Source organism: Dendrobium catenatum, unplaced genomic scaffold (assembly GCF_001605985.2).
Source record: "Dendrobium catenatum unplaced genomic scaffold, ASM160598v2 fragScaff_scaffold_1163, whole genome shotgun sequence".
Taxonomy (NCBI): Eukaryota; Viridiplantae; Streptophyta; class Magnoliopsida; order Asparagales; family Orchidaceae; genus Dendrobium; species Dendrobium catenatum.
In genome coordinates this window covers 1664705-1682704 of record NW_021319625.1, presented here as the reverse complement: position 1 = coordinate 1682704, position 18000 = coordinate 1664705, and the positions used below count along the sequence as shown (strand labels likewise).

The window sequence follows — 18000 nt, the reverse complement described above, 5'->3', positions numbered from 1 at the left end:
CGGTGACCGTCGGCGACGTCAATCCACAGTGAGCGACGGACAACGACGGGCGAAACACGCGAGGTGAGAGAACGGAAGGAAATGAATGAGCGGCCAGAGGGCTCGGTGATGAAAAATAGGGCTTTCACCGGCAGACTTTTCGGCGGCGTAAACGCCGGTAACATTGCCGACACAATTTGCGCCGAAAATAATTCGTTGAGTTTAAATACACCGGCGCAATATCTGTCGGTCATTTGCGCCGGTATTTTTCCACCGTAACGTGCGACGAAAATGGTTAAGAGCTTGTTTTACCGACGCATAGACCGGCGCATGGGACGCCGGAAGGTTTCTGGCGTATTTTGCGCCGGAAAATGCGTTGTAAGGTTTACGTCGCAATAATCCACCGTTACCTGCGCCGTTCTTACGGGAGTATCGCGTGTTTTCTCGTAGTGATCTATATATCGTACAGGATGATGTTTGCCGACATACTTGATTTTCCTAAATCGTCCAAGCCGAAATACCAAATTTTTTCTTCTAATCATCCTGGACAATCTGTATATTTTTGTACTAATCATCCTGGACTATCCTAATATCGTCCTAAACTATTAGGTCAAATTCTGCACACTATATTGGACGATCCTGTGATCTTCTAGGATGATTTTTGGCATTGAAATTGAGTTTTTAGGGTTTTCTGAAGCCCTTTTTTTAAGCACATCGTATGGGACGATCCCACGATCATCCTGGACAATATTTGGCACCGTAATTGAGTTTTTAGGGTTTTCAGAATCCCTCTTTTTAAGCATTTTATATGAGATGATTCGTTTATCGTCTTGGACGATAATGTCTGTTTGGTGCATTTAAGAGCCTTTTTGGAGCTCTTCTATTTAAGCTTTGTCAAAGACTTTGAAAGTTTTTTTGATAGTTATTGAGGCTTCGTTTGTTCTGTAAAAAACTTGAAGAGAGAGTTTGAAAGGGAGAGAGGAAAGGGTGGAGTTTTGAGAGAGGGAGAAGATCCTTGGAGAGAGTTTCAAGGGAGTATGGAGGGGGTTTCAAACGGTTGCTCCGACAAACTTGTGCCTTAGTACCATCAGATTCAAGGCTCATCTTGAGGGAAGTTTTCGGGAAGAAGATCTTTTTGGTGTCAAAGGACTCGACTACTCTACCACACCGGGGAAGGTGGAAGTATTTTTGTAAGGGCATCTCCGCCTAGCTGTGGGGGCTAAAGGAGAGACACTGAGTTTATTGCAATACTCAGAGGGTGCCTCCGAGGAGTAGACGTAGGTCAAGGTTTTACGGAACCACTATAAATCTGGTGTGTTCTTTCCTTTATTATTTCCGCATTTAATTTCAGCACTTTGATTTTCTTTGTGACGAATTTTGGTTTAGTTTGAGTTTGTGTTTTTGATTGAGAAATTTTTTAAAATACCAATTCACCCCCCCTATTGGTTAGCCTTGGGCTAGTTCATAAGGGCTTAACATCCCTAATGAACTTTCAATGCCCTCGACAGGCTAATGCTCCATATCCTAAATATTTGATAAGAGTTTGTTAACTATAATGTTGATGATCTGCTACTTCATACTGACCATGATAGGAGAGCTTCTTTGGCTCATGATGATTTGTAGTGCCAGTTGGTCGACTTGGACTCGATTCTTGAAACTAAATTTTTCTCTTCAAAAGTGGGGACTCTCCTTGCCTTCCACTTGAATGTTGATGAATTTCAATGGAGATTACATCATTGACACTTCTGAGAAATTTTATCTTTGTATTCCTATATTTAGTGGAACAGTCTTGGATCAAACCATTCAGTAGAGATTTGAATCTTCTTATCCTTTTAGACAAGGAAGGAAGGAAAAGATCTTCATGAAATGGGGTAGGAGAACTTTTTTATGAAATATGCTCTCTTCCCCAACAACATCAGACAGTAGATGAAATCTACTTCTATCCAACTAAGGAGAATTAATGCATGCCATAGGAACTTAAGTGTTTATCTTCTTTACTAATTTAGTTACAACAACAATTAAAGCATCTTCTTCTGGCATCTCAACTCTTTCAGCTCTTTGCCTCATCTGATGATTATGTTGAGTCATTGAGATTTAGTCATCTCATGGATTGCAGAAGACGACCCCATCTCAAAGTTTTCAAATATGGAGGTTTCATAAATAACTGGTGATTTCTCCTTAGTCATGGCGATTGATTAGGGAAGGTCAAGTGTGAAAATGTAGAGGCTTTAGTGGCTTCAGCTTGCAGGGGGCAGCTACAAACCCACCATTAATATTTACTTGGAGTGGCATTGATCTGATAGATTCAGTAATGGGTGCAACCACTTCAACTTGTGGTCCAAAAAAATTAAATATATAAAAAAAAAATAGAATAAAAATGAATAAAAAGATTTTTTGAGGGTGTTGAGTTAAGAATTTATAATCTAAATCCTGAATTTAATGCACCCACTCAAAATTGAACACATACAAAAATGCAAGACTCCAAAACATGCAAATGACATACAAATTTCATATAAAAATGGGCATAACCTCAACCAGACCTAGAACCAAATTGGTGTTTTTGAAGATGGAGTCCTGAGCATAATCATGCGAATAATAGACTCAAAGCAAACACTCAAATGTCATACAAATAACAATATAGCCTGGATTGACTCGATTGAATTTACATTTATAAATTCAAGCATAAGACACAATAAAACATAAATCACAAAGCATATAAAATATTAAAATCCACAACAAATATTTAACAAAGAAACATCAATTAGATGAAATATGAAAACTTAAAGAAAATTTGAATAAGTTCAAATGAATTTTAAGAGAATAACCACACAAATGACATGCAAATGTCAGATGAACAATAGGAAGTACCCCTATTAGACCTAGGACCAAATCGATCCTTTCGATTATAATCTTACTTCACTTTTAGGATGAAGCCAAGTAACCCCTGGTTATGCTCACTCGTGTGAGCATGATCATGCATATAGTGAACTTACAGTAAACATGCAAATGTCATACAAATGATAATCCAAGGTGGGTAGACTTGATGGAATTTATATTTATAAATTAAAGTGAAAGACATAATAAAACATAAATCATAAGACATAAAGCATCAAAATCCGTAACAAACATTTAAAAGTTCATAATGATTGTGAAACCCTAAAGAACTAGTACCAAGGCTAAATAAGAGGGGGTGAATTGGTTATTTAAATTTCTATTTTAATAAATGAAGAGTTAAAACCCCATTATTCAGAAGTAGAAGTAATTTTACTATAACCAAAATTTGATATTTCAAACACAGATCAAATTATATAAAAGTGCAAAAATAAAAATACAGAAAAATAAATAAAACAAAAAAAATAAAATTTATAGTGGTTCGATTAACCTGACCTATGCCCACTCTTTGGAGACTCCCTCTCCAAGTATTGCACTAAATAGAAGTGACTCTCCTTTTGCTCTCACAATAAGGCTGAGAAGCCTATATAGATGTTGTTTCATCTCCCCAGTGCGGTAGAGAACCGTGACCCTTTTACAAACGAAGAATCTCAACTCTATTTTCACCCTCATGGTAATGGTCAGAGAACAATAATTCTATTTTGACCATTTAGGTGATGGTCAGAGAACCACAATCTTTGCTGAAGAACTTCATTGGAGCCATAGAGATTCCAGGCAAATGCTTATAAGGACTAGGCAAGATTCTTTCTTGGAGCAACCTTGTGAATCCCCTCATAACTTCTCCCTCATAAAATCTCCCTCTATTCTCTCACCAAGCTTTCATTCTTCTCTCCTTCAAGCACTCTCTCAAGAAGACTAAACAGCAAAAGATGTCTCAAAAGAATATTTGAAACCCTTAAATAGAGGGCTTAAAAAAACCCTAAATTTTAAGTCATCTGATTTCTGTTCATATAGTACGATACACATATTGTATGATATGATCAGTTCAATTCAAGCTCTTTCAGCAAGATTGTTCAGATGAACTATTCAACTTTTATAAAATATCATACAATCCAATGCAAACATCGTATGGTACAATATGTAGAAATTTCTTCTGTTCATTTGAGACGAACCTTGGGATGACCAATTTCGTACATGTGTGATCGTCCAACATTGTGGATATCATACGGTATGATCAGTATAAAAATCATGGATTTTGTTTGGTATGATCCATGGGATGACCAATTTTGTACACTGGTAATTGTATATTACAAACTATTTCGTATAATACAATCAATTAAAATAATTGTCTATGATTTAATTGCATATAAGAAAGATTTTAATTAGGATGTATATTATGATTTGGATCATACTGTACGATAAGTACATAATTAATATCTTTTTTAACATATGGCAGCTAGAGTTTTGACAAAGCACAACATTTCATACAGCACAAATTAAAATCGTACAATTCGAAATACTTCGTATAGTATGAAACCAATTTTGTACAGTATGAATTACCTAAAAAAATAACTTTCTCGAAAACATTTTCATTTCTCCCCCTATGTGTGCTAGGTTACTCAACAAAATCATCCACCCAATTACATTATATGACTCAAGAAAAGAGAAAGTAAATAATAAAATGAAAATCGACTATAACTCTACTTTACCTAATCTTAAGCTGATCAAAATTGCAAGTTAGCGGTAGACTGATTTTTTGAAACGTTAGTATGCACAAACACAAAATAAAATATCATAAGAATAAGAGAAAGCATTAAAAGACATAATAATATTTGTTATCATCAAAATTATAGTACTTGAACACAATTTGCAATAATCTTCCCCTTTTTAATTTTTTTGGTTAAAAACCACAGAGGGGACTACGCGTTAATTAATAAAAATGATTACAATATCCTTAAGGGAGACCATCAGCTCTCTAATGCTCAAACAAGCTACAAAATAAATAAAAAAAAACATATGAGTCGATAGTCTCCACTAAGCCAAAATACAAGACAACCTAGTAACATGCTAATGAAAAATATTTGTGCCTTAGAAATGAAAAATATTTTAAACTATGATTTTCCTCTGCATGTTTTAAGTTAATGAGTTGGATTTAATTTTAAAATTGTTTTCTAGCATAAACAAAAAAACTATATAGCATTGTTGCAGTATTTTTGAAAATATCAATTCACCCCCACCCCTCTTTGTGCATCATGGGATAATTCATTAAGGTCTAATAACCTTCCCGAACTTTCACCTATCAACCCAGTTTCTAATGTAGAAGATTTTATATCATATAAAATAGTTAGTCAACCATTAAATGCACAATATACGTCTTTTATTGAAATACAAAATAATTTTTTATAGGAGCCAAAATGACACTTATTTTTATGGCGGACCACATCATTACATATGCGGAGGACTAGCTTTGAGATCAAATGTTCCTAATGATATGGGGAGATAAAACAACCACTGAGGACACTTAACTCACTAAGGAGTATTTGGAGAAGCTAGCATAAAATATGATAGTTGATTACTTGGACTTTAACTCTTTAAAGAAGAGTTGTTTGAGGTCTAAGCAATTAGAATAACACCAGAAACATCAACAACACCAAATAATAGAAAGGGTCTAACTACCAGGTTTCAATCTAGAAAAAATTACAATTGAGCATAATGGACCCCATCACCAAGAGGAAGTTGAAGACCACAAATTAGGAAAGTTTATATATTTTTTCTATTAATTATGTGTGTAAATATTTTATATCATTTTATAATTATATATGTGCAATACTTAATACTTTTATTATAAATTCTATGTGTTAATTAGCTAGTAGATGACACTTAATTGATTTAATTAAGTGCTTCATGCATAGAGTGAGTGATGATTGACCAAGCCAAGTAACTAGGAAGTGTAAGGGCTGACCAAGCATGGAAGGAGGGAGAAGTTATGGTGGTTACTATTATGGGCCACTTCCTTTCCATCCTCTTTTCTAAACTCAAATTACTCTTGTACAGCTTGTATAAATACTTAATTATCTATTAAATGAATAGGATTGATGTGTTTTGTAACTAAAGTTAGAAGAAAAATTTATTGTTTGGAGTTTGGTGGCTGGCAAATTAAGAGTGGTAGAGTGATCCTTCCTAGGACTTCTACTTAGGTGAGTAGTGAGATTTATTTTGATTTACTTCTTACATTTACATTTCTTTAACTATTTAGTAACCATAAATTCTCATTAATAATTCACTTGTCCTTTCTTTACTCGCCCTCTAAGAGCCCAAGTGAACTAGGGAACTAAATATATAATCACATATGCTTTCCCAAGTATTTAGTAGGTAGGCCATAATGAGTGGATTCACACCCAAAGAACTTCAACTATGATAACTACTCACATAGGTATTATCAATGCCAACTTGGAAAAATTGGCAAAAAGGAGTTGCCTCCCAATAAAATGCCAAGGGTTCACACGAACTACTCAGACCAGGACCCAGTGAACTTAAACAATAAAGACTACTAGCATAAGGATCATAAACCCCAACTTCGCAAAATAGCCGGAAAAGGGTTGCCTCCTAATAGAACATCAAGGGTTACTCAACACAAAGATTCAACCCAAAACAAAGGAGTTGAACTAAAAAGCACAATTGATCATTGGGCCCATCAGATCATGACAAGTATCCAGTGCAATCTATATCATGGGTCATTTAATGTTATAGATGTAACATTCCTTATAGCCCTCAGTTAAATATAGGGCGAAGAGAGAATTTTTTTAAAAATCTTTTTTAGCACTTTCTAGAGAGACTATTGAGTTAGTGATACACTTAGCTCGCATTATATCGCATGCAGAATCCCATTCTAATTTGAAGTAGTCACTTGTCAGCATCAATAAAATGGCAGACTGGCTGTAATTTGGGAGCTTAATCAAAAGATAATATACAATTTAAGGTACAAGTTGCTTACTCCATCTGTAATTGGACCTGTGACTTTTAGTGCGATTTGGTTTTGATAATGATCCAAGAAAATACATTCGAAAAAAAACAAATTGCTCAAAGTATTCTTACACAATTAGAGCTAAAAATTCTTCAATTTATCTCAAAATTAGTGCAACAAACGATATCATAAATTACATTAAGACATGTTTACATAATTCTTTTTGGGTGCAAATAACTTCAATGACCTCAGAGCTATTTGGGCAGGGGAAAAATTGACATGACCTCAGAGCTGTTTTTGGTTTGAATTAACAATTGTGAAATAATTTTTTTGGGTTCATTTCTTCATAATTATGTTGCAAGATAAATATAAGAATTTTTACTAAATGGGAATTTATTTTATAATAACTTTCATATATGGAAAGTCAAATAGCCCTATTCTGCCCTTCTAAAGCTGCCATCCAATGCATAGTACTTCATGATGGTATGAATAAATACAAATATGAATAATTTTAATCATACAAAATCTAATTATTTACTTATACATGAAAATTTGAACATACAAAAAAACTCAGGGACATATATGCACACATATTTTTATACAAAAATAATTATTATCGAGTTGTTATTAAAGGAAACACAATCATGCAATCTGAAAATTAGCTTAATTGAGTTAAATTATTAAGCCGTCCACACATAGGTTTCGTTTGAGATGGCTTTACTTCTGCTTCTTAACACAATTTTTTAGCTAAACAATGATTTATTTTTAATGCTTTATTTGGGTATAAGATGACAATCACAAGCAGCTTCAGGCTTCATTTGAGACGACTTTCTAACTTCTTAAAACAGCTTTTAGTAATTTTTTGTACTTAAAATTTAATTTAAGCAGTAAGAAAGCCGTCTCAAATGAAGCCATAGTATCTCCCCGTGAAGAAAAATAAACAAAGGAAGAGAGAGAGAGAGCTTCTCCCCATTAAGATATCCATAAGCACTAATTCATCAAATAAATATTTATAAATAACCACGATAATGCGCAAAATTCCTTTCTTTTTTTTTTTTTAATGCCATCATATAATACAGTCAAGGTCTCCCAGTTTTTTTTCAGAAAAATCATGGTAAACCTTAGTTGATTCATTATACTGAATGTAATGGATCAAGTTCAGCATTCAATTCGACTTCTACTGCACGAAATATTTCTAAATACTTACAAACCCAATCCAACAAAGGCTTTAAAAAAATCACGAGTACTCAAGATAAAAAAAATCTGTCTGTGCTGCTTTGTGTATACACAAACAACTATCCGAGGCTTACTCAATCTGGTTCAAATATCAGATTCACATCCAAAATGTCTGCAATCAGTTCTTTGTTCTGCAAAAACAGCATGATTACATCAGTCAGCAAATTCTTCAAACATCGAAAATACTTGATCATGATTTTTGGAATCAGAGCTTTGTTATTCAGAAAAGAGTGGTGCAATTCAAGTTGGAGTATCTTTAGCCCTCATCTTCCGTGCATATGGCGGTCAGCATTGAACACCATGTCGAGTACTAGGCTATGCGAAATGTTCATAGTTTGGCACAAAGGATGCGGAACACTATTAAAGCATATTGGTCACAAGCTACTACAGGTTCGAAGAAAGCTTTATTCGCCGCAAAATATTTGCAGTGCGACACGTTGGATACGGTATTCCATGTGTGGAACAACATCTACTAACATAGGTATGAATTGCAAAATGTCAAAACAACAGCTACTAACATAGGTATGAGTTACAAATGAATAAACTACTTCAGATTCGAAGAAAGCGTCAATACAATGCAAGTGACGATACAATGAGATCGAATATCAGGATAATCCTCTAGGAGGTAATGGTAATACAACTTGAAGATAACATGTAAGGCTGTGCAAGAATGTTATTGATGTCATTAGAGTAGCAAGATCGGTCCTCACGTGGAAGTTGAGAACAAAATCAGAAGGTGGCGATTCAAATGAGCGAAAAGGGCGTGAAGGCTGTTTAAGTTGGTCAATCAATCCATTCATAGAGGTCAAGATGTCACAGCATGAAGGCGGTGATAGATAGATTAATGCATGAGTTGTAGTGGTCACTAAACGTGATAGGATTCCATAGAGGTAGATAATATGACCTGAAGACGATACAAAACAGAGCAAGAAAGTAATGGAGGCCACTAGCGATGGCCAAATCTATCATCCCACGAAGTTAGAGATGGCACGACCATAAGATATTGATGAAATGCCAGAAGGATATAGAGGCCATGGTAGTAGCTGAATCGGTCCTCCCTTGAAAATGGAGATAGAACATCCAAAAGGTTGAGATGAAGCACCACAGGAAAGTTGTGAAGGCCACAAGAGATGGCCAAATTAGTTCTCTCTTGGAGGTGACATGAGAAAGTAATGAGGCCATTTGAGCTAGTCGGAACCATCCTACCCTAGAGGTAGAGAGAACAAAACCTGAAGGTAATGACAGACCAATATTTGGAAGATCATATAGGCCGCTATAGATGGTCTGAGTGGTCCTCCCCTAGAGATTGTGCAAGGGAACTAAATGTATAATCGCAATGCTTCTACCAAATATACTTCCTAGCACAAGGGAAGATGATTATAGAGGGGAGTGGGGACCCTATATCTCTGTGAACAGAAAAGGGGGAAGAAAAAAAGACCACATACAAAGATGGGAGCTTTATTTGGTTCATCACTGTGTTGCCTATGGCCACACAGTCAATGGAATTTTTTTACATTTAAAGCAACAAAGAATACAATATCTTAGAAGGTCTATCTCGTCTTGGTGGGTAGAAATCAGTGGGTGAGTGATGAAGAGGAGAGGGATAATAGTATATTACTATTTGCTAAGAGCCGTTATAATTGCTTGGGAGTACTGTAGGGGTGTTGGCGTCCTTTAGTGGGTGGGCAATTATTTACGGGACATGTGTCATCTCTTGGTTGGCATCAGATCATCATGCTTCAGAAGGATAGCAAGCAACAATTTGTCAGATTTAATGTTCATGAGAGTTAACAAAGATGCTTCAGGTTAACAGAGATGCGCATCCACGGGCTCACATTTCAGGAACTTGACTTCTAGAGCACATGACATTATGCATTAAACTTCTTGCATAAGGCTTTATTTCTTTTGATTTTAGACAATGATGGTCAAAATCATTGTTGGTGCGGTTCAAGTTTTTGGCATTGATTAGTACAATGTGGTGAAGCCTCATAAGACCTCCAATAATCCCTCAATAAGAGATCCATCTCTTCTTTTTTACTACTTTCGACGTGGTGTTTGACTCCCTTTAAGAAAAGAGTTCGAGGACCCACTTGGAGCAACCTCATTGCAATGCAACTGATGCCGAGCACATGCACAATCATCAGAGGCTTCATCTGGCAGCTAGCTCAAAACTAAGTTGGGCTTTGGCAACATTACTGCCCCTCCCTTATAGTTTAAGATGGGCCCTAATGATTTCCTTTATTAGAAGTCCTAACACCAATTAGTTATAGGAATATGAGTTATCAACTGAGTGTATGAAGTCATACTTCTTTACAGTGGTGTATGAAGTCCACCAATCCATTCGCTTCCAAGAAGAGATTTTAATCATGAACATTGACATTTTGGCTATATTGTAGAGTTGGGGTGGCAAGAAGGTTGTCCCTATACTGAAGGTCTTAAAGCAATTGTAGTTGGTGCTAAAGGAACCAGAGCAACCTATTGGGAAACTATAAAGAAGAGGTTATTGGTAAAGGCATTATCACCCAAGAAACAATCGAAAGCTGGAGGAAAAAATGACATTGACTTGGCAACCAAGTTGGCGGCAAAGAAATAGACAAATGTCACCAGCTAATGGTCCTTCGATCCCACTTTGTCGATGGCAAAGGAATAGGCTATAGACTAAGTGGACATCAACATCAACAGCAACGTTGACAAAGATGGGGAGTCCTCAATTGGTAAGGATGTGTATTGTCATATCAGTCAAAGCCCTATTGTTAGAGGAGAGGGAAATGATGACTCATACAAATGATGATGAGAGAGGCACCATGAAAACATCATATAAGATAGCGGATCACCTGGTGCTGGAGTCTAGTAGGTGTAAAGGCTTATTAGTTTGTCCTCGCAGTCAATGAAGTGTTCCTAACGAGGTAGCAAAACTACCAATGGCTATTAATCTTTCGGCAGAAGGGGCCCTTAAAAGGAGTCATTCCTTAATTGGAATACCTAAGATCTTTGGAACAGCGCTAGTTAATGCCACGAGTTGATGGCGTTAGGGTTAATGACAACCCTCAATCTCACCGCTAGCCAACTCGTTGGCAGACTTTTCAGCATGGATAAGATTTGACAGCACTGCAAATCTATCATTGTTGCAACAAGGGAACAAGCGAATGAGGTTGAGCGACAAAAGACTCAACAGTGAGGGATAAAGGAGATGATGGGAACGTAAGATCTCCTTTATATTATTTTAGTCTCAATAGTTGTATAATATCCTTTAAAATCTTAGATTATGCACATTTATAGAGGGAAAACAAATTCTTATTCGCTATCCTAAAGGAGTTGTTACAACCACTTCAAAGCAAACAAGAGGGCTTTATAGTCATTTACTTGTGGGTAGTAATGTAAGGAGGCCAAGGGTTATCTCAAGGTTGGTGTTGAATTAAATGTTCTATGTCAAGATCAAAATGGAGGCAATGAGGTGTCCAATGTCACGACCCGGCCCGGCCCGACTAGCATGAGTTAACGGAGCTGGAACAGTCAGTCGTACAGATAAAACATATAAAACATGAATAACTTCATTAAAGACCTTATAGTAGTATACAAACATCATTCAGAAACATGAAAGAGCCACTAATAACATCAAAACTAAAAGAGAGTTTCATACTGTTAATCACACAAAACTACTAAAACTTTCAAATCCCAATTACATAAACTCCAAACTCAAATTTAAACTCACAAACTACACAGGAACAAACTCAAAGACTCAAACAGAAATCATAAAAAGAAACATTTCTTCCCGAGATCCCCTACGACGATACGTGTATGGTCGTCGTGCAGCCATCACTTATCTTCTGAAAAGCATTTCCAAAAGTAGGAGTCAACGTTCAGCAGGTAATTCATAGCTCAGTTAATTTCATAAGATACATATAACAAAAAGTTTTTAAAATTAGAATTAATTCATTTCATTCAGCAAGTCATAACATGTAATATTCATTTTCCTTTCTTTAACATTACATTCCTTTCATTCTTTCCTTTCAACATTTTCATATACAATGTAAATGCAAAAATGCTTATGTTAAATGTATACACCCGTCCCGAAAGTACCCTTACTCGTACTAATCAGATACGCAATTAATTTTTTGGCTATTTCCTTTACCATTTGGCACCGAAGAACACCATTACCATTTGGCTTTTGTAAGCCCCTTTACCATTATCATTTTGGCACTTCCAGATCAACATGTACATGAAATTGTTATTGTTTTTAAATCTTTCAATTATGCTCAATTATCTTTCATAAGTTTCATAATTTGTATACACAAGTATTATTCATATGCTTTAAATGCTTTCCAAATAATACATAAAATAGAAACATGAATTTGCAGGGTATTCTTTCAATCATTTAAATATAAAATATTTGACAGTAAATAAAACATCTTGACAGTAAAATAAATGCATAAAATCTCATTTTAAGCATAAATAAATTTTGCACTAATAAACTTAAATGAGGTATGAACACCTACCTCTCTTAAGCACAGTATGTCGCTTCGACACAGTTCTTTCACCTTACACTTCAACGATCACAACCTAAGAAATTTACAAAAGAGACGTGTCACAAAATTAATAATCAAATTCCTAAGTCTTGATCATTCATTTCCCCTTAACAAATCCCTATGACACTAAATGAATTTTTAATTAAATAAACCTTAATTTTTGGATTTAATTAAATCTAAAATTTTGGAAAATCTTAAATTTTCAATTTCATCAAATTATCGCTCCAAACTTAATCCTAAACATATAATTATAATTATATTATAATTTTTGGATTTAAATTTATTTTAAAAATAATAAAAACAAAATTTTCATAAAAATTATAAGTTTATGCTTTAAAAATATTTTTAAAGTCCTTAGGAATAACTTTTCTAAAAATACTTAGTAGAAATTATGTTTTTTAACAGAAAGCCCTAAAATTGTATTCTCCAAAAATTTCTTAAATCTCTATGTTTTCATTATTAAAATGATCCTCTAATCCCTCCTTAAAAATTTCACAAAGAAATTTCGAAAGAAAAAAACAATATCTTATAAAACCCTAAAATCTTCGTCTCCAAAGTTCTTGAGATCTAGAAAGTTTCATTTTAAAATAATCATACCTGAATGTTCCTCTCGTCGTCCTCTTCGATTTGGACAAATTTTCACCGAAAGATCGTCGCCAGAGAGCCCTCACGAAACCGCCCGTCTGCCCCTTGTCCGCTCGGTTTCCCCCTTCCGTCGACCAATCCACGTGAAATAGAGGAGGGGGGGGACCGGTTTTGTCTATTAAAAGGAATTGGGTTTGCTAATTTACCTATATGCCCTTGCTTAAGTAGATTTGACTTAACGGATAAGTGAGGGTAAAATGAGTATTTTGAGACTTTAAACATTTTTAATTCCATATTTAGACAAAATTAGGTATATGTGTTATATACCAAAACAATTAGAATTTTGCAAGAAATTTTCTAAAATTATTTCCGTTAAAATCCGACAATCTTGAATTTTTCACCTAAAACTCGTCGCAGCGCTTTGAAAAGCGTGCGAGGTCTAAAACGAAAATTTTTGGGCTTTACAATTCTCCTACCCTAATAAAAATTTCGTCCTCGAAATTTAAAGTAAAAACATAACAGTAAAGTCATACCTTAACCAAACAAATAAGGATGGTTCTCCCACATTTCTGACTCTTTCTCCCAAGTGACATCCTTCTCTGAACTGTGCTTTCAAAGCACCTTAACATAAGGAATCTCTCTGCTCCTCAATTGCTTAACTTCATAGTCAAGGATCTTCTCTAATTCATTCACAAATGTCAAATCCGGCTGAATATCTACCTCTTCAGTACTAATCCTCTGAGTCTCATCTAAAATATATTTCCTTAAAAAGGAAATATGAAATACATTATGCACTTCACTCATGTGTTCTGGTAGAATCAACCTATAGTCCACCTTTCCAATCCTTTCTGAAATCTCAAAAGGACCTACAAATCTTGGACTCAGCTTTCCCACTTTGCCAAATCTCTTCACTCCCTTCATTGGACTGACTTTGAGAAATACAAACTCTCCAACATCAAACTCAACTAGCCTGTGCTTGGCATCATAGTATTTCTTCTGACTGCCTTGCATTGCTTTCAATCTATCTCTGATTAATCTGATTTTTTCTGTAGCATCATCAACCAGATCAACACCAATAATCTTTCTTTCCCCTGTCTCAGCCCAGTTTAAAGGTGTCCTATACCTTCTCCCATACAAGGCCTCATAAGGAGTCATTCCTATACTTGCTTGGAAACTGTTCTTGTAAGAAAACTCAATCAAAGGTACATATGCCTCCCACTTACCACCAAAATCCAGAACAAATAACCTGAGCAAATCTTCTAAGGTTTGGATGGTTGTTTTTGACTGCCCATCTGTCTGAGGTTGGAAAGCAGTACTAAAAGTAAGTCTGGTACCCAAATCTTCCTGAACCTTCTTCCAAAATCTGGAAGTGAATCTCACATCCCAATCTGACACTATAGTCTTAGGTACCCCATGCAATCTGACAATCTGATCAACATACAAGCTCGCCAATTTTTCAACTAGATCAGACTGTTTGATAGGTATAAAGTGTGCAGACTTAGTCAACCTATCAATGATTACCCATAAAACATTACATCCTCTTCTGGATCTGGGTAAACCAACCACAAAATCCATAGCAATGTCTTCCCATTTCCACTCTGGTATGGGTAAGGGCTATAAAAATTTTCCTGGCTTCTGATGTTTGTCTTTAACCATCTGACATGAAATACATTTGGATACAATATCTGCCACACTTCCCTTCATTCCTGGCCATCAAAATACCTCCTTCAAATCCTGATACATATTACCTGGATGAATGGTGTAACTGGAGTAGTGAGCTTCTTGAAGGCCTTCTTTCCTCAAATCATCCATATATGGTACGCACAATTTGCCTCTATAACAAAGCAATCCTTCACCATTAAGCTCAAAATCTTCAATGTGTCCCACACTGACCAAATCCATTATCTTCTTAAATTCTGCATCAAGTGGCAAAGCTTTTCATACCCTTTCTGGAAAGGTTAACATAATAGTAGTTTGATTCAACATTACAATTTCTGCATCATTGTCTTGAACCACTGAAATCTCCAACTTCTCCAAATCCCTTATCAATTCTTGCTGCTATGTAATCATCCAGTATGCACTACCTGAATTCTTTCTGCTCAAAGCATCAGCAACCACATTTGCCTTGCCCGGGTGATACTGAATATCCAACTCATAATCCTTAATGAGTTCTAGCCATCTCCTCTGCCTTAAATTCAGTTACTTCTGAGTGAAGATATACTTCAAACTCTGGTGGTTAGTAAAAACTTTGCACCGCACTCCATACAAGTAATGCCTCAAGTTTTTTAAGGCAAAAAACTACCGCTGCAAACTCCAAGTCGTTGGTTGGATAGTTCATTTCATGATTCTTCAATTGTCTAGAAGCATAAGCAATGACTATTCCATTCTGCATAAGTACACAACCCAACCCTTTATGTGAGGCATCACCGTAAAGCTGAAACCCATCTGATCCTGAGGGGATAGTCAGCACTAGAGCAGTTATCAAATACTGCTTTAACCTCTAAAAAGCCTCCTCACACTGAGCTGTCCAATCAAACTTCACTGTTTTCTGAGTCAATCTGAATAGTGGCATAGCTATCTGTGAAAATCCCACAACAAACCTCCTGTAGTAGCCTGCCAATCCCAAAAAGCTCCTAACCTCAGCCATTGTAATTGGTCTTGACCAATCTGCTATTGCTTGCACCTCATGCTGATCCACAGATAACTTTCCATCAGTGATCACATGCCCCAAAAAGTTAACACTCTTCAGCCAAAATTCACACTTGGAGAACTTAACATAGAGTTCATTCCCCTTCAATGCATTTAACACAATCCTTAAGTGATTTGCATGCAGTTCCTCACTTGGGGAGTATACCAGTATGTCATCTATGAACATTATCACGAATAGATCCATAAATGGCTTAAAGATTCTATTCATAATGTCCATAAACACTGTAGAAGCATTCGTCAAACCCAAGGTTTAAAATTGCGTAATTAAGCCTTGAGGCGGTTTTCGTCTGTGAGGCGACGCGTAAGCCTCGAGGCAGTCTGAGGCGTAAGCCTCACGGACACAGAATTGCGTAAATGAGAAATTAAGGGTTTAGCAGAATAATAATAGCAATATTTTATCTTACAATAAAAACATCTAAATGATATATCAAAATAGTGGAAAATAACAAAATAGATGCAATAAAATCATGTCCCAAAGTACAAAATCACAAAATATTAGTTCAACAAAACTCTCAAAGTACAAATAACATATAAAGTGCAATCATATCCCATCACTAAATGGGTCTTCAAGGGAATCTTCTTCTCCAATTGTTTCTATGAATGTCATATCATCATCATCTTCAATATGACTCACTTTTCTCTTCCCTGTTTAATTAGAGAGAAGATCATTATCATGTTAATTGCTCACTTGATATAAATATAATGCTATAGCATATAAGAAGTTGTGGAATACCTTTACTGAGTGTTGATAGCTGATTTCTTCTCCTTGTTTACACTTGACTATATGTACTACAGTTTCGCTCACACCCAGAAGAAGAACAAGTGAGGCTCAACACTCTTACAGCAAAACTCTGTAACTCAGGAGTGGAATCACTAAATTGGATCCATCATTCAATTGTTTTCAAGAAGAAAAAATATAATCAGAATTCAAAACTGAATAAATGATCTTGCATTTACCAAAATAACTATACCTGGAGACCATTTGGCAATAGTTGATTTTGCTGCATTCAGACCAAAAAAACTCTCTTTATTTCGGAATAGAACAAGTTGTAAATCTGCAAGCTCCCTATCGGCCTGCTCCGGTATTAGTCACTACCTAGACAATCAATTGCTCCCCAATCTCCTCAATAACCCCATCAAGTAAATTGAAAATGAATATAACATTTTTCACCTCATCTGAAGTTTCAACCGATCGTAAAAAAATCGTGCCGTAGGGATAGTTGACAAGGATGTTAATCAACCTCCTACTCTTAATGTCAGACCATCCATCTAACATAATGGTTACACCAGTCTCAATCCATATCCTTTTAATCTCATCAATGCTACGTTCTGTGTTCAGCAGCTCCTCCTTTAAAATCCATGTTCGCAACTCATACATAAAAGGTGCCTTCAACCCTCTCTCATACAACCCCACAGACCGCAACATATTGAAGTAGGCAGGCAACGTAACAATATTAAAAGGTATGTCATTTTCAAAAAAAAACCTACCAATATCCATGCAAACCTGACGTCGACCCTTTATAGTACCGGCTGCAGGCATCATTTATGCTTGTCCTCTATCCTCTTCTGGATTAGTTATATACTGATCCATAGGACCCCGTGCACCTCTATTATGTATAGTTGAGGAAGAGCCCTTTCCACTCTCACTCCCAAAGTAAGCGCCATGCTCGATCATCAAATTGCTCCTGTTGCAAGTGTTTTGCCGTGGTACTTTTCTTCATATAAACAATAATTTCCTCCTTCACCTTTTCCGGCACATTTGCACATGGTGGTACGTTTTTATGCGAGTATGATAAGTGTTCCTTCATGCGGGTAACACCTCCCTTCACCACTTTTTCGCAAAAATTGCATTTCAAATAAACATAGCTCTCTCCACCGCCTATGTCAACTTGTACACTATATTTCCAAGAAGGATCCCTCCGCAATGACGAAGACCCCTTTTCCTTGCCTCTAACCATGATCGCTAATGAAAGAATCCAAAATCACACAAAATAATTCAAAAAATAAAAAACCCTAGAATTTCTTTCACTTGAAAAATCTAACCAAAAACTAAAAAAAATACCTAAAATCGTTTGTGGACTTATCCTACAAGGCGGCCGGACACTTCAA

At 35.9% G+C, this 18000-nt stretch overlaps 1 protein-coding gene across 4 annotated transcripts in view; it reads right to left on the bottom strand.

Moving 5' to 3' along the window:
• Positions 1-7864: 7864 nt before the first annotated feature.
• The window catches only part of LOC110113462 (protein HHL1, chloroplastic), a 58196-nt gene continuing 48060 nt past the window's right edge, over positions 7865-18000 (bottom strand). The window contains exon 6 of one of the 4 annotated variants that reach the window (XM_020846069.2): positions 7865-8202. The gene's annotated coding sequence lies outside the window, so the exon portion shown is untranslated. Of the gene's footprint in view, positions 8203-11662; positions 11899-18000 lie in introns of those variants that run through there. The other 3 variants (XM_020846068.2, XM_020846070.2, XM_028698869.1) reach the window with 3 other exon arrangements.